Below are 22158 nucleotides of genomic sequence, written 5' to 3'. Positions count from 1 at the left end.
CTGAAGGCCACAGGATAACATACAATGGCTGGCTGGAAGCTTTCATTTGATAACACTCCGTGAGCCTCCGTGGCGCAATCGGCTAGCGCGTTCGGCTGTTAACCGAAAGGTTGGTGGTTCGAGCCCACCCGGGGGCGATAAACTTTTGTGAGTATCCTGAACTTCAAATAATTGCTTCAAATGCCTCGTATCATGCTATATGGAGCGCATGCAATTCTTCTGTTCCTTACACTGCTTATTCTCGCTACTTCAGCAGCACGGTCATCACCTCGAACAATTGCTGCGAATGCATGTATGTGATACACAATGAGACTGTAGGTTTCTTTGGCATGCAGTGCGCCTGTACTTTCGGAACCGTACTTGGGCTGTTGTGGGTTACAGAAACACATTCTTTTGCTAGGGGCTTTACGTCGCACCGACACAGATTGGTCTTATGGCAACGATGGGAGAGGAAAGGCCTAGGAGTTGGAAGGAAGCGGCCGTGGCCTTAATTGAGGTACAGTTCCAGCATTTCCCTGGTCTGAAAATGGGAAACCACGGAAAACCATCTTCAGGGCTGCCGACAGTGGGATTCGAACCCGTTATTTCCCGGATACAAGCTCACAGCCGTGCGCCTTTACCCGCACGGCCAACTCGGCCCGGTGGTTACAAAACATGAACGTTTTCATATCGAAATTATTTCCTTCCTTCATCCTTGTCTATCACTTCCAATCTTCCAATCGCTCCGCCCAAAAAGCCCCTGTTCCGCATAAGAGATGAGACTGCCTGGGTGAGGTACTGGTCCTCATTCCTAATTGTATCCCCCAACTCAAAATATCACGCTGCAGGACACTGTTCTTGAGGCGGTAGAGGTGGAATCCTTCGCTGAGTCCTAGGGAAAAACAAACCCTGGAGGGTGAACGGATTAAGAAAGGAAGAAAGAATAATAAAAATTGTGCACCTCTGGTGTAGTGGTTAGTGTGGTTAGCTGCCACCCGCGGAGGTCCTGGGTCGATTCCCGCCCCTGTTGTGAAATTTGAAAAGTGGCACGAGAGCTGGAACGGGGTCGACTCAGCCTCCTGAGGTCAACTGAGTAGAAGGGGGAGGGGGCTTCGATTCCCACCACATCCATCCTTGAAGTGGTTTTCCGTAGTCTCCCGCTTCTCCTCCAGGCAAATGCCGGATGGTACCTAACTTAAGACTACGACCGTTTCCTTCCCTCTTCCTTGTCTACTCCTTTAAGTCTTCCCATCTTCCCTCAAGGCCCCTGTTCAGCACAGCAGGTGAAGCCGCCTGGGCGATGTACTGGTCCTCCTCCCCTGTTTTTCCCCAACCCAAAGTTTCACGTTCCAGGACATTGCTCTTGTGGTGGCAGAGGTGGGATCCTTCGCTGAGTCAAAGGGAAAAACCAACTCTGCAGGGTACATGGATTAAGAAAGAAAGAAACTTTTTTTTTTCCATCAACAGGACTCGAACTAGTTCATCACGGTGTCAAACCATAAAAGCTTCACGGCTTAACGCTCGAGTGCTGCAGAAGTAGCAAAAATAAGCAGTCCAAGGAACAGAAAAATTACATACGATCCATATGCAAGGCATTTGAAGCAATTATTTGGAGTTCAGGACACTCACAAAATCTTATCGTCCCCGGGTGGGATCGAACCACCAACCTTTCGGTTAACAGCCGAACGCGATAGGCGATTGCGCCACGGAGACTCGCGAAGGTTCTCCTACGTAACCAGAAAGTCCTACCCCCATTAATAGCTTAGGAGGAGGGATGAGGGCGAATAACTGGCGCCTTAACCGGAACACCTCGGCTAAGGTTAGGGGTTGGGGCGTGAGGCTAACAACTCTACCACCACTAAACTACATCATTTTCAGAAACCAAATCGAGATAACAGGACGGTCCCAAACCTACGACGACAAAAGAGCGCTAAATGGCAACGATACGAATATATTGGAACATGGAATGTGATAAGTATCTTTCAGGCTGGGGGTAGTAGAAAATTGAAGGAGGAATTACTTAAATATCAGATAGAAAGGCAGCGTTAAAGGAGATAAGACGGAAGACAATCGAGGTTGCAGATTTAGAGCACTGCATTTTGATCAATAGTGGGAAAGAACAAAGTGGTATAGGGACAGTGTTTATGGTCAAGAAATCGGTCAGTCATAGCATGATTGAATATGAAGCAATAAGTCCCAGACTAAAATTTTCAAAGACTATTCCAAATACAAATGTTCATGTCTGTATTATTTTCAGTTTTTGAGATACAAGTATCCTCGTAAAACGAATACAAGCCCTTTTACTTCCCCCTTAAGTAAATTTTCCGAAAAATAAGGACGTGTTTCTTTATTTTTAAAGGAGACTTCAAATACCAATTTTTACGTGTGTAATATATTCAGTTTTGGAGATACCAATATCCTAATAAAAAATAATTCAACCCCCTTTTCAGTCATTTTACCCCCTTAATTGCTTTTTCCGACAACAAAATATTCGTGTTACTTTATTTTTAAAAGATATTAAAAACGATTTTCACGACTATAACAATTTATTTCTGAGATATACTGTATAAATGGTCATCATCATCATCATCTGTTTACCCTCCAGGTTCGGTTTTTCCCTCGGACTTAGCGAGGGATCCCACCTCTACCGCCTCATGGGCAGTGTCCTGGAGCTTCAGACTCTTGGTCGGGGGATACAACTGGGGAGTATGACCAGTACTTCGCCCAGGCGGCCTCACCTGCTATGCTGAACAGGGGCCTAGTGGAGGGATGGGAAGATTGGAAGGGATAGGCAAGGAAGAGGGAAGGAAGCGGCCGTGGCCTTAAGTTAGGTACCATCCCGGCATTCGCCTGGAGGAGAAGTGGGAAACCACGGAAAACCACTTCCAGGATGGCTGAGGTGGGAATCGAACCCACCTCTACTCAGTTGACCTCCCGAGGCTGAGTGGACCCCGTTCCAGCCCTGGTACCACATTTCAAATTTCGTGGCAGAGCCGGGAATCGAACCCGGACCTCCGGGGGGTGGCAGCTAATCACGCTAACCACTACACCACAGAGGCGGACCTGTATAAATGGTACGTTTAAAAATTCGCCCCGTTTGTCGCTGCTGTTCATCCCCCATTAATTGGTTTTTCCAACAAACAAAAAATAAGTGCTTCTTTATTCTTTAAGGAGATTCCAAATACCTTTAAGTCTGTAACATCTTCAGTTTTTTTTGATACCGAGCTCGATAGCTGCAGTCGCTTATGTGCGGCCGGTATCCAGTATTCGGGAGATAGTGGGTTCGAATCACCACTACAATCACCCTTACAATGTCTTTTTCACAATGTTTCTGGTTGCCGCCGTATGCTCAACCTTTATAGACATCGACATCCCCCTCCTCTCAGATGATACGTCTGGATTGGTGCTTGCCCGCCAATCATGAGTGATCTCTAGTCAAGACCAAGCCCTGAACTACTTCTTCCTCCCAAGACAATAACAAACTCTCGTGAGTTTTACATGATTCACCAAACATCCCTGGTACAACAACAAGCTCATCTCATCAGGCTGGGATATATACATGACTAATGGAATTTCCTGACACAAGTACATCACAACACACACTGGGGTAGCCAGATGACTCATTCAAATTACCAGAGTTTTTAAAGCAATGTTTTCCCACTCGTGCAAAACAAATTACTCATACCTACATATGTGGATACCTTCCAGCTTACCAATATAAATGGCAAAATATACAAATGAAATAATAATAATAATAATAATAATAATAATAATAATAATAATAATAATAATAATAATAATAATAATAATAATAATAAATCGAATACTGACAATATCATCTATAACTTCTACATATAATTCGGGGGTGTGATATATGTACTATCACACCTTAATTGCTTTTTCCGAAAACAAAATATTCGTGTTACTTTATTTTTAAAATATATTAAAAAACGATTTTCACGACTATAACAATTTACTTCTGAGATATACTGTATAAATGGTACGTTTAAAAATTCGCCCCGTTTGTCGCTGCTGTTCATCCCCCATTAATTGGTTTTTCCAACAAACAAAAAATAAGTGCTTCTTTATTCTTTAAGGAGATTCCAAATACCTTTAAGTCTGTAACATCTTCAGTAGCCGCCTCTGTGGTGTAGTGGTTAGCGTGATTAGCTGCCACCCCCGGAGGTCCGGGTTCGATTCCCGGCTCTGCCACGAAATTTGAAAAGTGGTACGAGGGCTGGAACTCAGCCTCGGGAGGTCAACTGAGTAGAGGTGGGTTCGATTCCCACCTCAGCCAACCTCGAAGTGGTTTTCCGTGGTTTCCCACTTCACCTCCAGGCGAATGCCGGGATGGTACCTAACTTAAGGCCGCTTCCTTCCCTCATCCTAGCCTATCCCTTCCAATCTTCCCATCCCCCTACAAGGCCCCTGTTCACCATAGCAGGTGAGGCCGCCTGGGCGAGGTACTGGTCATACACCCCAGTTGTATACCCCCACCAAGTGTCTGAAGCTCCAGGACACTGCCCTTGAGGCGGTAGAGTTGGGATCAGTCGCTGAATCCGAGGGAAAAGCCGAACCTGGAGGGTAAGCAGATGATGATGATGATGATGATGATGATGACATCTTCAGGTTTTTCTTGATACCGAGCTCGATAGGTGCAGTCAGTGTGCGGCCAGTATCCAGTATTCGGGAGATAGTGGGTTCGAACCCCACTGTCGGCAGCCATGAATATGGTTTTCCGTGGTTTCCCATTTTCACACCAGGCAAATGCTGGGGCTGTACCTTAATTAAGGCCACGGCCGCATCCTTCCCACTCTTAGCCACTTCCTGTCCCATCGTCGCCATAAGACCTATCTGTGTCGGTGCGACGTAAAGCAAATAGCACAAATAGCACACAGTTTTTGAGATATAAGTATCCTTATAAAAGGTATTCAACCCCTTTTTCAATTTTTTTCACCCCACTCACGGGGATTTTTCTGAAAATAATTGCACCGTGGGAATGGCCCTGGGAAAACAAATTAATACAACGTTCGATTAGGATATCTTTTTATAGGTTTTAAACAGGCCTATGACAAAGTAAAGAGCTCGACATTATGGGAAACAATGAAGGATTTTAAATTCCCACAGTAAATAAAACTGACTAAGATGACCCTGGAGAACAGCAGGCTGCAGGTAAAAGTGCAGGGAAGTCCGCGAAGAGTTTTCAGACCTGAAGAAGGCCTAAGGGAACGAGATCCCTTATCACCAGTGTTATTGAACCTAGTGCTGGAGAAAGCTGTAAGATCAATAACTAGTAATCCGGGTGGAAATATTTACAATAGACTGATCCAAGTTTTCGCTTATGCAGATGATGTGGTGATAACTGCCAGAAGTAACGAGGCACTTACAACTACCTTGAGGGAGCCGAAAGTTGCGGCTGTGTTTTTGGGCTTGGAGACAAGTGAGGCTAAAACTAACTAAATATATGGTAACATAGAGAAATGGAATGAACACTGAAAAACTCCAATTGGATTATTCCACATTTGAAGAGGTAGATAGTAGTAATAACATCAGAAAATAAAGGTGTGACAGATATTGTAAATCGGCTCCCAACAGATCCTGCAGATTACTGTACCCCCGCTCCCCCCCCCCCCCCCTTCTGAGAAGTAAAATCTTTAGCAGGAAATTAAACCTGACTCTCTACAAAACAATAATTAAACCAGTACTTATGTATGGGAGTGAGGCATGGGTATTGACTGAGGCCACAGAGAGGAGATTAAATGTGTGGGAAAGGAAAGTACTGAGGAATAGGTTTGACCGGTGAAGGAGGGAGATTTGTGGAGAATCAGAACGAACGAAGAAATAAGATTAAGTATAAGGAGCCGCACTTGGTGACCTCAGTTAAAATGAGACGAATTGGATGGCTGGGGCATGTGCAGCGAATAGAGTAGAGAAGACTTCCAAGGAGGGCACTGACGGGGCACCCTGGGGGCAGGAGAAGGAGTGGTCGGCCCCGGATGAGATGGATGGGAGATGTGGAGACTGATCTGAGGAACGTTGGAGTCATGGAGTAAGTAAGTCAAATTTTTATGGTCTGACAACGTGGCTTATTCCATTTCAATGTAACCTACAGTATCATAGTGCATCACATACATCCATTCACAGAAATTATTTGGGGTGATGACCCGATGTCTCACTACCTAAAACTAACACCTAGAGTGGTGCAGAAGAAGCGAGAAAAGTAGAATAGCATACCCTCCATATAGTATGATACATTTATAAGGTATTTGAAGCGATTATCTTCGTTATGGTCATAATGTTCAGGGTACTTGCAAAAACTCATCGCCCCCGGGTGGGCTCGAACCACCAACCTTTCGGTTAACAGCCGAACGCGCTAGCCGATTGCGCCACGGAGGCACACGGCGTGTACTGATTTGGCAGGTTGTAGCCATCAGTTGTATGTTATCCTGTGAAAGGAAAATTATCATAATGAGACTATGGCGAATCACTATTATTATTATTATTATTATTATTATTATTATTATTATTATGCCGCCTCTGTGGTGTAGTGGTTAGCGTGATTAGCTGCCACCCCCGGAGGTCCGGGTTCGATTCCCGGCTCTGCCACGAAATTTGAAAAGTGGTACGAGGGCTGGAACGGGGTCCATTCAGCCTCGGGAGGTCAACTGAGTAGAGGTGGGTTCGATTCCCACCTCAGCCATCCTCGAAGTGGTTTTCCGTGGTTTCCCACTTCACCTCCAGGCGAATGCCGGGATGGTACCTAACTTAAGGCCACGGCCGCTTCCTTCCCTCATCCTTGCCTATCCCTTCCAATCTTCCAATCCCCCTACAAGGCCCCTGTTCAGCATAGCAGGTGAGGCCGCCTGGGCGAGGTACTGGTCATACTCCCCAGTTGTATCACCCGACCAAGAGTCTGAAGCTCCAGGACACTGCCCTTGTGGCGGTAGAGGTGGGATCCCTCGCTGAGTCCGAAGGAAAAGCCGAACCTGGAGGATCAACAGATGATGATGATGATGATGATTATTATTATTATTATCCTCGGCGTGTACTGATTTGGCAGGTTGTAGCCATCAGTAGTATGTTATCCTGTGAAAGGAAAATTATTATTATTATTATTATTATTATTATTATTATTATTATTATTATTATTATTATTATTATTATTGTTACCGTGTTTTGGTGGTAGATAGAGGTGAAAGAAGGTGCGGGCGTGAATGGATCTCAAGCTACGAAAATCTAGTGCATGTAAACAAAATTTAAAATTTAATAAGGTTATATTTTCTTTTCAAAATAAATAAGTAACAAGCATGGCAGTTACAGAGTAGCAAGTCAAAAAAGGTAGTTACAATATTTACAGAAGTTGGGCTTCGAGCCCCGAATTCACAATGCTTGGGCAATCAGCTCAGTTTTATCCCAAACACAATTTTAACAGAGGGGCAGAAAACCCCATTCATACCTAGGAGCCCTTGCTCCAAATTACACTGAAAAACCTCCTCGAGGCATACAACATACAATTTTTAAAAGAGCCACACGCTCTCCAATTTAAGCCTCTCCCAGGCCACACTAAACTCCACCTTCAAGCTGTCCTCAACGGACATAACACAGGGGTAAAATACCCAATCTACTGAGGTCTATTAAACGAAAAGAATGTTAATTAAATGACCTCTAAAATAACAATTTGAGAGGAGGCGAACTTGCACTCCTAATACACTTTGTTTTTAAGACCTATTTTGGCTCTTAGGCCACTGATGCAAGGGCTAATCCCATACTACAGAGGTGACTTAAGAAAGGAACAATAGTTTTACGTTATCGAAGAATAGGTTGTGAAAAATAAGTTCACCTCAAAACAATATGAGTGGGAGCTCGAGAGGGTTAGCACTCTCTATCCCATTATGTAGCTTTACAAGAGAATAGAAGAAAAGAGTAGTTCCATTTTAGGAAAAGGTTACATGATGGAAAACGCTTCGAACCCGCCGCGAGAGTTAAACTGCCGACCTAGCAAGAAAAGAAGTTATTAATAGGCCATTACCTGGTAGTAGATCGCTGCCGAGGAAAGAGGCGCTTCCCGCCTCCTGCTATGTACTTAATACACTGAAAGATGGAACAGAAGTGGCCCGGAGACCCTAAAATCAGCAGTTTAAATACTCTCGCAGAAAATTCTAGGCGTTAGGGGAAAGAAAACACCCTCCCACAAAGATTTTATTGGGTAGGACCCCGCAACAGATTCAAGTTGGGGAAAGATACACCAGATTGGTCAGAAATTCATTGAAGAAGTTCGTGATTGGATACATTCAAAACAAGGGGAAGAAAGGGGTAAATATTGCCAACTTAAACAATGACAGAAAGAAATTTAACAAAGAACAAACTCCTGAAATTAAATTTTCTCCAACAAAATAGTTCTTTGACTCCGCACTAGGTTGCACTATTGTTGATCTTCAGTAGTGTCCTCTAGAAGAGAAAGTTCCCACTTCTTAATACAAGCAAAACAAAAGTACGTCGAAAATGACACAGTTCACAAACTCAAAAATTTCCAGGTAGTGACATCTTCTGAGAAATTTGGAAATTAAGACCGTAGATAAAGTTCAGACTTCCTCCAGAAGAGGAGTTTTAACTGGCGCAACTTTTAAATAAACGGTGTGGAGGTGTACCGCCCGGTACAGACCTCCCCCCCCAAAAGTTCCTCCAAGGGGTAACACAGAAGAACATAAACTTTTGTTTGAAAATAAGTTCCAAACTTTGATGTTGATATTAAGATAACTTGCAGAAGTATTTGAGAAATTTCTTAATTCGGTTCCAAAATTTTGTTGTTGCAGGTGAAGTAAAGTCTTTATGTTTATAGAAGTTGAATTTCTGAAGATAAGCTTTTAATACTTAAAAGTGAAGGAAAAATTTGCAATGTCCACCAAATATTGCTGTTGAATTCCCAAGTGTAGTTATCTCTTATAGTAACTGTCCATGTAGTTGATGTTGATGAAGTTGGATGGCCAGACCGGCCGTTGCAGCTTGCGTCCAAAAGGAGGCCGCTCGGACCCCTTAAGTACCCTGAGATACCGCTCGCCCGCACTATGAGGGGAGCAGAGGTGTTGAAACACGCCGCGCCCGCGGTGAACATATACAGGCTGCGGGCCAGTAGCAGGTCGTGCGCCGCACATCCGCCTTGGCCGGGAGGGGAGCTCCGGCTCGCCGTGCACATGTCGGCCTCGCTGGAGAGGAGGGGGCCCATCCCCCTCCCCAGTTGCTGCACGGCGCTGCGCGGCTGCGGGGGCACTAAACATTAAAGCTAGGCGGCAGAATTGTGTTGGACCATCGTCTTCATTGAGGGTACAGGCATTATGGAGAGGTTGAGGGGCCAGCGGCGTGTAGATATCCATGGCATTAAATATTATGAAGCCACAGTGTAAGGTGGAGCAGGAGACGGGAGCGTGGTAATGGCCGTGGCAAGGACAGAATGGCAGTTTAACGGGTCGGGACGGGTTTTACAAAAATGCTTACATCTGAAACAAAATATTATAGGTAGTGCAGAATGCCTTAAAAGTGAAACTCAAAAAAAAATATAACCTTCATATCCTTTCAAAATAATATGAAGCAAGTTAACACAGAAATTACACCGGTTTCACCTGGGACAGGTGAACTCTAAATATCCTCTCGGTGGCTGGATTACTTAACAATAAGGTAACCGGCGTAAGAAAATCGAGAATGATACAAGGCCCATGAAATCTGGGGGCAAGCTTGCCCGCGGGAACAAAATTTTTGACCATAACCTGGTCACCTACCTTCAAAGGGGTGGGTCTCCGTCCACGATCATACCTTTCCCTAACCTTTTCATGAGACACTTTAAGATTGGCTTTAGCCTTCTTCCAAAGATCTTTAATGTTGTCCGGATCTATTGTCTCGGGCAGAATGTCACTCAGAGACCAGAGGTTAGAGAGCGGCGAGTTGGGAACAAACTTGAACATCAAAGAAGCTGGAGTAAACTTGTGAGATTCATGAACCGCCGAATTCAAAGCAAAAGCTAACCAATGCAGGGACGTGTCCCACCTGGAAGGATCTTCATGATGATAAGCAATGAGAGCGGACCTGAGATTACGGTTAACCCGTTCAGCCAGAGATGGTTGCGGGTAATAAGCAGAAGTAGTTACATGAGAAATTGATAAGTCAAAACAGAATTTACGAAATAAATTAGATGTAAAAGCCTTAGCATTATCAGATACAATATATTGACACGGACCAAAAGAAGCAAAAATAGAATTTAAGCAGGTAATGGTGGACTGAGCGGTAGCCAGCTTAGTCGGAAATAACCAGGAAAATCTAGTAAAACCATCTACACATACAAAGATGAACTTGTTGGCATTCCCCTTTGACTGGGGGAAGGGTCCCACATAATCAATATACAGGCGTTCCATGGGGCGCGACGCTTGATGAGAAGACAAAAGGCCTACCTTAGTGGACATGGTTGGTTTACTAAGCAAACAAGATTTACAGGCTTTTACAAGTTCACGAATTTCACCGTCCATACCTTTCCAGATGAACCTTTCACGAATCTTTTCACGGGTTTTAAAGATTCCAAGATGCCCCCCCAATGGGGTCTCATGATAGTATTTGAAGATCATAGGCACGAGAACAGCTGGAACGACAACTTTCATCATCTTGTCATGCCTCGAAGGGCAACATAAAACACCATTCCTCAGAACATAAGGGACGACATGTTCCCCAGAAGAAAGGGTTTCCATTATCGGAGCCAGCGTAGGATCTTCACGTTGGTATTTCTCGATATCCCTAAAGAGCATGGGAGCATCGGTTAAGATGGCATTAACCTCGGATAGTATGGACTCGGAAGGTGATGAACTGTCGACCGGTTCATGGGTCTCGACGTCGTTAGAAAACATACGGCTGAGTCCATCAGCAATAACATTTTCGGTACCTCTGATATGCCTGACATTGAATTGGAAGGCAGAAATACGGATGGCCCAACGGGCTATACGACCAGTACGACGCGGCCTACCTAAGACCCAGCTTAAGGCTTGGTTATCTGTCTCCAGGTCGAATTTGACATGTTCCAGATAGAGACGGAACTTTTCTAAGGCAAATAAAACTGCCAAACCTTCGAGCTCATAGATGGAATACTTGGCTTCTTGAGCCGACAAAGTCCTAGATGCATAGGCGATGGGGCGCCTCCCTAGTTCAGTCTCTTGAAGAAGGACTGCAGCTACTGCTGACGACGACGCGTCGGTTTGGACTATGAATTTCTTCGAGAAATCAGGCATAGCAAGTACAGGGGCATTACAAAGTGCTAATTTAAGGTCTTCAAAAGCGGCTTGTTGAGAAGGTCCCCACTCGAATTTGATGCCTTTCCTACGAAGAAGGTTTAAGGGCGCCGCTCTATTAGCGAAGTTAGGAATGAACTTTCTGAAGAAATTCACCATACCAATAAACCTGGCGATGCCTTTAATGTCCTTGGGAGGTTTAAAATCACGGATGGCCTGTGTTCTAGAATGATCGACCGCTACACCATCGGGTGACACAATATGCCCTAGGAATGACATAAAGGGCTTAGCAAAGGCAACCTTGGACAACTTAACAGTTAACCCAGCCTTACGAAGGCGATCGAGAACTTCTCGCAGATGATCTAGATGTTCTTCAAAAGTCTCTGAAAATACGACGACATCATCCAAGTAGTGATATAAGTACTCAAATTTGATGTCGGAGAAGACCCTATCTAGTAGCCTAGTGAGCACAGCTGCCCCCGTGGGGAGCCCGAAAGGCACGCGGTTGTATTCGTATAAATTCCAGTCCGTGGCAAACGCTGTAAGGTGTTTAGACTCTTCGGCAAGGGGAATTTGATTATAGGCCTGATTCAAGTCCAAGATAGTGAAGAACTTGGCCTTACGAAACCATGAAAAGCAAGAATGAAGGTCGGGAAGGGGCACAGATTGCAACACCACCTTCCGATTGAGAGCCCTGTAATCAATGACAGGCCTGAAGCCTCCTTGGGGTTTCGGGACTAGAAAAATAGGCGATGAATACGCCGATTTAGAGGGCCTAATAATACCATCCTTCAACATCTGATCGATGATTTCTTTTAGAGCCTTCATTTTAGGTGGAGATAGCCTATATGGTGGAAAACGGACAGGAATCGAATCCGTGACCTCAATTTTGTATTCAATAAGGTCAGTAACACCAAGAGTATCAGAGAACACCTCGGGAAACGACTGACACAATTTACGAATACTATCAGCCTGCTCCTCAGGTAGATGTCTAAGGTCTAACAACATCTCATCCTGGGTAGGCGGAATAGATGAACATGATACAGAATTACACTTTAACAAGGGAATATTACAATTGGACGCAAATTTGAATGTGCACGACCTAGACTGGAGATCGAGCACAAGACCAGTGTGAGAAATAAAGTCCGCTCCCAGTATGATGGGGTAAGACAAGTGCTTAGCCACAAAGAGTTTAATTTTCCATGTAAATTTAAAAATGCGAATTTTGACCAGTACGGAACCTAGAATTTCTAATGGAGATGAATTAGCCGAAACATATTGAATAGGAGAAGAGTCATAGACAGGTAGTTTACAAACAGATTTCAATTTCGAGTACCATTCAGCCGAAATAATGGAACAAACACTGCCTGAATCTAATAGAGCTGTTATAGGCTCGTTATTTAACTCAATCTTAAGAAAAGGAACGGGTGCGGGGGTATCCGCCGCAATCCTAAGACATTCTTTAGGGCATTCAAAAGATGAATTTGAAGGCTGATCGTTCTCTGCATTTACAACCTGTTTACTAGGGGCTGAGTCTCGGGAAGATGGATTAGTCGACTCAGCCGAAGCCACTAGTCACTTTTTATTATTAGCATAGCTGGAATTTGCACCAGAAGTTGAGCAGGAGGGGGTGCTATTTGAGTTTGGGCAATTCTTGGCGATATGTGAGAAGGCCCCGCACTTAAAACAGCCTTGTGATGACCCGGCTCCATTCCTTGTCCCACTTGACTTGATCAGTGGACACTTGTCGCGCAGATGGTCAGGCGACCCGCAAGCATAACATTTACGGGGATTGACTGGTCGGCGAGGTGGAGGCCGAGTGTTACTAAAGGAAGGCGGGGGTTCTTTCGCGACACGCAAAGAATCGGCGTATCTAACTCCTTCCGCTGAAACGGCCAATGCTTCAAGTTCAGAGAAAGTTTGCGGGCACGCCGCGAAACACAAATATGACCTATAGGGAGGTGAAATTCCCTCTACAATAGCCTGTACAATCTGATCTTCAGGAAAATGAAGGGCAAACACTCTAGTGTAAAACTTAATGTCCTGTATGAAATCAGCCAAGTTTTCATCCAAGCGCTGTACACGATAATAGTACTTCTGAATAAGGGAGGACCTGGCCCTAGCCGGGATGAAATTAGCTAGCAAATGGGCATGGAAATCCTCAATAGATGATTGCTCGGCAATGGCTCTTACTATTTTATCTGAGAGAATACCAATAGCATACGGATAGATGATTTGCAAAATTTGACATGGAGAAAGAGAAAACACAAGGGCATGATCCTGAAATTCAACTAGAAATCTTAAAAATGAAATTACATCACTGGTGGTATTAACAGAAAACTTAGAAATGCCTCTGAGCAACATTGCCAATGGATGAGGCAAGCTGCTAAACCCAGGTGACATAGTAGGTAAAGGTTTCAATGGCGAGGAAGTTAATTCAGAACGGATGTTACTCAATGATGCACGACGTTCAGATTCGTTGTCCAATGGGGCAGGGATAGTTTGAGCAGCAACGGTTATCCTATTAACTTCTCCCTTGGGAGGCGCTTCCTCACTACCTGCATTCACTATGGTGGGTTGATCAGATTTGGGAGGAACTTCCCCAGTTAACAATAGAGTGACTTTACTAGACAATTCAGAAATAGTTTCAAGGAGCGTATTAGCTTCCTTCCTCTGAACGTCATTCACCTTTAGAGACAACAGATCATTAACTCTATTTGAAAAGTGATATAGTCTGCCTTGCACACGCTTAATTTGATTAGGAGACGGATCATTTTCATCAAAAAAACTAACTACAGATGCTAGCCCAGTAATATTCTCGACGATCGTGGAAAGAGAGTCATCAATTTCTTTCTCTCCCAAATTGGGGATGGAAATGGGCAAATCAAGGGACTCTCTAAGCTTGTTAGTGTCTATTGCAACCGTGCCTCCAGATTGCACATTTCTGATAGTTAATTCATAGATCAACTCCTCTTTGCGCAAATAGTTAAGGAGGAGAACATCGCGAGGGCCGGGCATGATGACAGAACGATTTTGAAAAACTCACAAATGCCAGCAACCGAGAAAATGGTTAGAGTTTGAATTAAAGCAATGTTTAACCGTCAAGAGGGGCAAAATTGAGACCCATTCAACCACGCTCTGCTACCACTTGTTACCGTGTTTTGGTGGTAGATAGAGGTGAAAGAAGGTGCGGGCGTGAATGGATCTCAAGCTACGAAAATCTAGTGCATGTAAACAAAATTTAAAATTTAATAAGGTTATATTTTCTTTTCAAAATAAATAAGTAACAAGCATGGCAGTTACAGAGTAGCAAGTCAAAAAAGGTAGTTACAATATTTACAGAAGTTGGGCTTCGAGCCCCGAATTCACAATGCTTGGGCAATCAGCTCAGTTTTATCCCAAACACAATTTTAACAGAGGGGCAGAAAACCCCATTCATACCTAGGAGCCCTTGCTCCAAATTACACTGAAAAACCTCCTCGAGGCATACAACATACAATTTTTAAAAGAGCCACACGCTCTCCAATTTAAGCCTCTCCCAGGCCACACTAAACTCCACCTTCAAGCTGTCCTCAACGGACATAACACAGGGGTAAAATACCCAATCTACTGAGGTCTATTAAACGAAAAGAATGTTAATTAAATGACCTCTAAAATAACAATTTGAGAGGAGGCGAACTTGCACTCCTAATACACTTTGTTTTTAAGACCTATTTTGGCTCTTAGGCCACTGATGCAAGGGCTAATCCCATACTACAGAGGTGACTTAAGAAAGGAACAATAGTTTTACGTTATCGAAGAATAGGTTGTGAAAAATAAGTTCACCTCAAAACAATATGAGTGGGAGCTCGAGAGGGTTAGCACTCTCTATCCCATTATGTAGCTTTACAAGAGAATAGAAGAAAAGAGTAGTTCCATTTTAGGAAAAGGTTACATGATGGAAAACGCTTCGAACCCGCCGCGAGAGTTAAACTGCCGACCTAGCAAGAAAAGAAGTTATTAATAGGCCATTACCTGGTAGTAGATCGCTGCCGAGGAAAGAGGCGCTTCCCGCCTCCTGCTATGTACTTAATACACTGAAAGATGGAACAGAAGTGGCCCGGAGACCCTAAAATCAGCAGTTTAAATACTCTCGCAGAAAATTCTAGGCGTTAGGGGAAAGAAAACACCCTCCCACAAAGATTTTATTGGATAGGACCCCGCAACAGATTCAAGTTGGGGAAAGATACACCAGATTGGTCAGAAATTCATTGAAGAAATTCGTGATTGGATACATTCAAAACAAGGGGAAGAAAGGGGTAAATATTGCCAACTTAAACAATGACAGAAAGAAATTTAACAAAGAACAAACTCCTGAAATTAAATTTTCTCCAACAAAATAGTTCTTTGACTCCGCACTAGGTTGCACTATTGTTGATCTTCAGTAGTGTCCTCTAGAAGAGAAAGTTCACACTTCTTAATACAAGCAAAACAAAAGTACGTCGAAAATGACACAGTTCACAAACTCAAAAATTTCCAGGTAGTGACATCTTCTGAGAAATTTGGAAATTAAGACCGTAGATAAAGTTCAGACTTCCTCCAGAAGAGGAGTTTTAACTGGCGCAACTTTTAAATAAACGGTGTGGAGGTGTACCACCCGGTACAATTATTATTATTATTATTATTATTATTATTATTATTATTATTATTATTATTATTATTATTATTGATTGGGTACGAGATACCCCTGTTTTTTGTGAGTTGTGCCTTGATGGCAGTTTAGTGTAATAGTCCATTATTGCCTTTATAGGCTCGAAAGATCGAGAGCGGGTCAGCTCTTTATGGTGTTGTGGTAAAAGTGCCTTAGAGAGGCTTGAGATGTGAAGTTGGGAGCAAGTGCTCCATGTAATGAGGGGTTTTCTGCCCTTTGTTAATTTGTGGTTGTGAGCTGAGAGCTCAGACTTTGGGGCTCGTAGCCCAGAATTTGTAATATCCTCGTAACTTGTGCTTTCGTTTGTAAAGTTGCATTGTACCTGATTTTTCTTTGTTATTTCATCATCATCATCAACTGTTTACCTTCCAGGTTCGGCTTTTCCCTCGGACACAGCGAGGGATCCCACCTTTACCGCCTCAAGGGCAGTGTCCTGGAGCTTCAGACTCTTGGTCGGGGGATACAACTGGGGAGTATGACCAGTACCTCGCCCAGGCGGCCTCACCTGCTATGCTGAACAGGGGCCTTGTGGAGGGATGGGAAGATTGGAAGGGATAGGCAAGGAAGAGGGAAGGGAGCGGCCGTGGCCTTAAGTTAGGTACCATCCCGGCATTCGACTGGAGGAGAAGTGGGAAACCACGGAAAACCACTTCCAGGATGGCTGAGGTGGGAATCGAACCCACCTCTACTCAGTTGACCTCCCGAAGCTGAGTGGACCCCGTTCCAGCCCTCGTACCACTTTTCAAATTTCGTTGCAGAGCCGGGAATCGAACCCGGGCCTCCGGGGGTGGCAGCTAATCACGCTAACCACTACACCACAGAGGCGGACCTTTGTTATTTCACCTAGTGAAAATTGTTAAATCTTGTTATCAGTTGAAAATATAACCTTTATTTAAATTTTTAAATTCATCTTTCGGACTTGTAGTTTGACCCATTCCAGCCCGCACCTTCTTTCACCTCTGCTGATCCACCAAAACCTCGGAACAATTATTATTAGTGACCATTTACCCTGAAGTGTTGGTGTTTCTGTCGTACTCAGTGAGGGATCCCACATCTACCACCTTAAGGGCAGTGTCCTGGAGCGTGAGAGTTTGGGTCTTGAGATACAACTTGGGAGGATGGCCAGTACCTCGCCCAGGTGGCCTCACCTGCTATACCAGGGCCTCTCAAACGCCCAAAAACTCACGCGTTCACATCGAGGCTCAGGAGCTCCGTGCACTGTGCATCGTTCCACTCCGCTCGGCTTGGACCAACGCTTCGTCTCTGGGCTACTCGGCTAAGTTCGGCTCAACTCGGCTCGGATTTGGAGCGCTATGGAGCAAGTGAGGAAGAGGGTGACAGGGGGAGCGATCGAGACAGGCGTGAGGAAAGAGAGGGGCAGCGCTGTTGCTCTAAATCGAGGAGTGGGGGTCTGCACTCTGGGCAACCAAGCGAAGTCGTCTTTTGCACCGTGCATGCGCCTGGTGCATGCACCCTTAGAGGCCCTGTGCTATACTAAACAGAAGCCTTGTTTGGGGGATGGGAAGTTTGGAAGGGATAGAGAAGGAAGATGGAAGGAAGCGGTCGTGAATCCCGGCATTTGCCTGGAGGAAATGTGGGAAACCACGGAAAACCATCTCGAGGATGGCTGAAGTGGAAAACGAGCCCCCCCCCCCCACCTCTACTCCGTTGACCTCCCGAGGCTTAGTGAGCCCCGTTCCAGGCGTCGTACTACTCTTCAAAACTTCTTGGTGGAGCCGGGAATCGAACTAGGACCTGGAGGGGGTGGTAGCTAATCACAATAACCACTATACCACAGAGGCGGACCTCGGTATTCTCATAGTGATAATTTACTTCTGTCTGAAGGCCACAGGATAACATACAATGGCTGGCTGGAAGCTTTCATTTGATAACATTCCACGAGCCTCCGTGGCGCAATCGGCTAGCGCGTTCGGCTGTTAACCGATAGGTTGGTGGTTCGAGCCCACCCGGGGGCGAGAAACTTTTGTGAGTGTCCTGAACTTCAAATAATTGCTTCAAATGCCTTGTATCATGCTAGATGGAGCGCATGAAATTCTTCTGTTCTTTACACTGCTTATTCTCGCTACTCCAGCAGCACGGTCATCACCTCGAACAATTGCTGCGAATGGATGTATGTGATACACAATGAGACTGTAGGTTTCTTTGGCATGCAGTGCGCCTGTACTTTCGGAACCGTACTTGAGCTGGTGTGGGTTACAGAAACACTTTCTTTTGCTAGGGGCTTTACGTCGCACCGACACAGATATGTCTTATGGCAACGATGGGAGAGGAAAGGCCTAGGAGTTGGAAGGAAGCGGCTGTGGCCTTAATTGAGGTACAGTTCCAGCATTTCCCTGGTGTGAAAATGGGAAACCACGGAAAACCATCTTCAGGGCTGCCGACAGTGGGATTCGAACCCGTTATCTCCCGGATACAAGCTCACAGCCGTGCGCCTTTACCCGCACGGCCAACTCGGCCCGGTGGTTACAAGACATGAACGTTTTCATATCGAAATTATTTCCTTCCTTCATCCTTGTCTATCACATCAAATCTTCCCATCCCTCCGCCCAAAAAGCCCCTGTTCCGCATAAGAGGTGAGACTGCCTTGGGCGAGGTACTGGTCCTCATTCCCAATGGTATCCCCCAACTCAAAATATCACGCTGCAGGACACTGTTATTGAGGCGGTAGAGGTGGAATCCTTCGCTGAGTCCTAGGGAAAAACAAACCCTGGAGGGTGAACGGATTAAGAAAGGAAGAAAGAATAATAAAAATTGTGCACCTCTGTGGTGTAGTGGTTAGTGTGGTTAGCTGCCACCCGCGGAGGTCCTGGGTCGATTCCCGCCCCTGTTGTGAAATTTGAAAAGTGGCACGAGAGCTGGAACGGGGTCGACTCAGCCTCGTGAGGTCAACTGAGTAGAAGGGGGAGGGGGCTTCGAATCCCACCACATCCATCCTTGAAGTGGTTTTCCGTAGTCTCCCGCTTCTCCTCCAGGCAAATGCCGGATGGTACCTAACTTAAGACTACGACCTTTTCTTTCCCTCTTCCTTGTCTACTCCTTTAAGTCTTCCCATCTTCCCTCAAGGCCCCTGTTTAGCACAGCAGGTGAAGCCGCCTGGGCGATGTACTGGTCCTCCTCCCCGGTTTTTCCCCAACCCAATGTTTCACGCTCCAGGACATTGCTCTTGTGGTGGCAGAGGTGGGATCCTTCGCTGAGTCAAAGGGAAAAACCAACTCTGCAGGGTACATGGATTAAGAAAGAAAGAAACATTTTTTTTTCCACCAACAGGACTCGAACTAGTTCATCACGGTGTCAAACCATAAAAGCTTCACGGCTTAACGCTCGAGTGCTGCAGAAGTAGCAAAAATAAGCAGTCCAAGGAACAGAAGAATTACATACGATCCATATGCAAGGCACTTGAAGCAATTATTTGGAGTTCAGGACACTCACAAAATCTTATGGTCCCCGGGTGGGATCGAACCACCAACCTTTCGGTTAACGGCCGAACGCGATAGGCGATTGCGCCACGGAGACTCGCGAAGGTTCTCCTACGTAACCAGAAAGTCCTACCCCCATTAATAGCTTAGGAGGAGGGATGAGGGCGAATAACTGGCGCCTTAACCGGAACACCTCGGCTAAGGTTAGGGGTTGGGGCGTGAGGCTAACAACTCTACCACCACAAAACTACATCATTTTCAGAAACCAAATCGAGATAACAGGACGGTCCCAAACCTACGACGACAAAAGGGCGCTAAATTGCAACGATACCAATATATTGGAACATGGAATGTGATAAGTATCTTTCAGGCTGGGGGTAGTAGGAAATTGAAGGAGGAATTACTTAAATATCAGATAGAAAGGCAGCGTTACAGGAGATAAGACGGAAGACAATCGAGGTTGCAGATTTAGAGCACTGCATTTTGATCAATGGTGGGAAAGAACAAAGTGGTATAGGGACAGTGTTTATGGTCAAGAAATCGGTCAGTCATAGCATGATTGAATACGAAGCAATAAGTCCCAGACTAAAATTTTCAAAGACTATTCCAAATACAAATGTTCATGTCTGTATTATCTTTAGTTTTTGAGATACAAGTATCCTCGTAAAACGAATACAAGCCCTTTTACATCCCCCTTAAGTAAATTTTCCGAAAAATAAGGACGTGTTTCTTTATTTTTAAAGGAGACTTCAAATACCAATTTTTACGTCTGTAATATATTCAGTTTTGGAGATACTAATATCCTAATAAAAAATAATTCAACCCCTTTTTCAGTCATTTTACCCCCTTAATTGCTTTTTCATCATCATCATCATCTGTTTACCCTCCAGGTTCGGTTTTTCCCTCGGACTGAGCGAGGGATCCCACCTCTACCGCCTCAAGGGCAGTGTCCTGGAGCTTCAGACTCTTGGTCGGGGATACAACTGGGGAGTATGACCAGTACCTCGCCCAGGCGGCCTCACCTGCTTTGCTGAACAGGGGCCTTATGGAGGGATGGGAAGATTGGAAGGGATAGGCAAGGAAGAGGGAAGGAAGCGGCCGTGGCCTTATGTTAGGTACCATCCCGGCATTCGCCTGGAGGAGAAGTGGGAAACCACGGAAAACCACTTCCAGGATGGCTGAGGTGGGAATCGAACCCACCTCTACTCAGTTGACCTCCCGAGGCTGAGTGGACCCCGTTCCAGCCCTCATACCACTTTTCAAATTTCGTGGCAGAGCCGGGAATCGAACCCGGGCCTCCGGGGGGGGGCAGCCAATCACGCTAACCACTACACCACAGAGGCGGACTAATTGCTTTTTCCGAAAACAAAATATTCGTGTTACTTTATTTTTAAAAGATATTAAAAACAATTTTCACGACTATAACAATTTATTTCTGAGATATACTGTATAAATGGTACGTTTAAAATTTCGCCCCGTTTGTCGCTGGTGTTCATCCCCCATTAATTGGTTTTTCCAACAAACAAAAAATAAGTGCTTCTTTATTCTTTAAGGAGATTCCAAATACCTTTAAGTCTGTAACATCTTCAGTTTTTTTTTTTGATTCCGAGCTCGATAGCTGCAGTCGCTTATGTGCGGCCAGTATCCAGTATTCGGGAGATAGTGGGTTCGAACCCCACTTTCGACAGCCCTGAAGATGGTTTTCCGTAGTTTCCGATTTTCACACCAGGCAAATGCTGGGGCTGTACCTTAATTAAGGCCACGGCCGCTTCCTTTCCAGTCCTAGCCCTTCCCTGTCCCATCGTCGCCATAAGACCTATCTGTGTCGGTGCGACGTAAAGCAAATAGCACAAATAGCACACAGGTTTTGAGATATAAGTATCCTTATAAAAGGTATTCAACCCCTTTTTCACCTTTTTTTCACCCCACTCACGGGGATTTTTCTGATAATATTTGCACCGTTGGAATGGCTCTCGGAAAACAAATGAATACAATGTTCGATTAGGATATCTTTTTATAGATTTTAAACAAGGATATGACAAAGTAAAGAGCACGACATTATGGGAAACAATGAAGGATTTTAAATTCCCACAGTAAATAAAACTGACTAAGATGACCCTGGAGAACAGCAGGCGGCAGGTAAAAGTGCAGGGAAGTCCGCGAAGAGTTTTCAGACCTGAAGAAGGCCTAAGGGAACGAGATCCCTTATCACCAGTGTTATTGAACCTAGTGCTGGAGAAAGCTGTAAGATCAATAACTAGTAATCCGGGTGGTAATATTTACAATAGACTGATCCAAGTTTTCGCTTATGCAGATGATGTGGTGATAACTGCCAGAAGTAACGAGGCACTTACAACTACCTTGAGGGAGCCGAAAGTTGCGGCTGTGTTTTTGGGCTTGGAGACAAGTGAGGCTAAAACTAACTAAATATATGGTAACATAGAGAAATGGAATGAACACTGAAAAACTCCAAGTGGATTATTCCACATTTGAAGAGGTAGATCGTAGTAATAACATCAGAAAATAAAGGTGTGACAGATATTGTAAATCGGCTCCCAACAGATCCTGCAGAGTACTGTACCCCCGCTCCCCCCCCCCCCTTCTGAGAAGTAAAATCTTTAGCAGGAAATTAAACCTGACTCTCTACAAAACAATAATTAAACCAGTACTTATGTATGGGAGTGAGGCATGGGTATTGACTGAGGCCACAGAGAGGAGATTAAATGTGTGGGAAAGGAAAGTACTGAGGAATAGGTTTGACCGGTGAAGGAGGGAGATTTGTGGAGAA

At 44.8% G+C, this 22158-nt stretch overlaps 1 protein-coding gene and 4 non-coding genes across 7 annotated transcripts in view; 2 read left to right on the top strand and 3 right to left on the bottom strand.

Moving 5' to 3' along the window:
• Window positions 1-22158, bottom strand: part of LOC136875673 (calcitonin gene-related peptide type 1 receptor) — a 409243-nt gene that overhangs the window by 91462 nt on the left and 295623 nt on the right. The gene's annotated exons all lie outside the window — the stretch shown is intronic.
• TRNAN-GUU (transfer RNA asparagine (anticodon GUU)) lies at window positions 64-137 on the top strand. Its single transcript has one exon. It is a non-coding gene; the product is annotated as a tRNA-Asn (tRNA).
• On the bottom strand, window positions 1619-1692 carry TRNAN-GUU (transfer RNA asparagine (anticodon GUU)). The gene has a single exon. It is a non-coding gene; the product is annotated as a tRNA-Asn (tRNA).
• TRNAN-GUU (transfer RNA asparagine (anticodon GUU)) lies at window positions 6302-6375 on the bottom strand. The gene has a single exon. It is a non-coding gene; the product is annotated as a tRNA-Asn (tRNA).
• On the top strand, window positions 17836-17909 carry TRNAN-GUU (transfer RNA asparagine (anticodon GUU)). Its single transcript has one exon. It is a non-coding gene; the product is annotated as a tRNA-Asn (tRNA).

This window comes from Anabrus simplex, chromosome 6, assembly GCF_040414725.1.
Source record: "Anabrus simplex isolate iqAnaSimp1 chromosome 6, ASM4041472v1, whole genome shotgun sequence".
In the NCBI taxonomy this organism is placed as follows: domain Eukaryota; kingdom Metazoa; phylum Arthropoda; class Insecta; order Orthoptera; family Tettigoniidae; genus Anabrus; species Anabrus simplex.
This window is presented reverse-complemented; position numbering and strand designations above follow the sequence as displayed.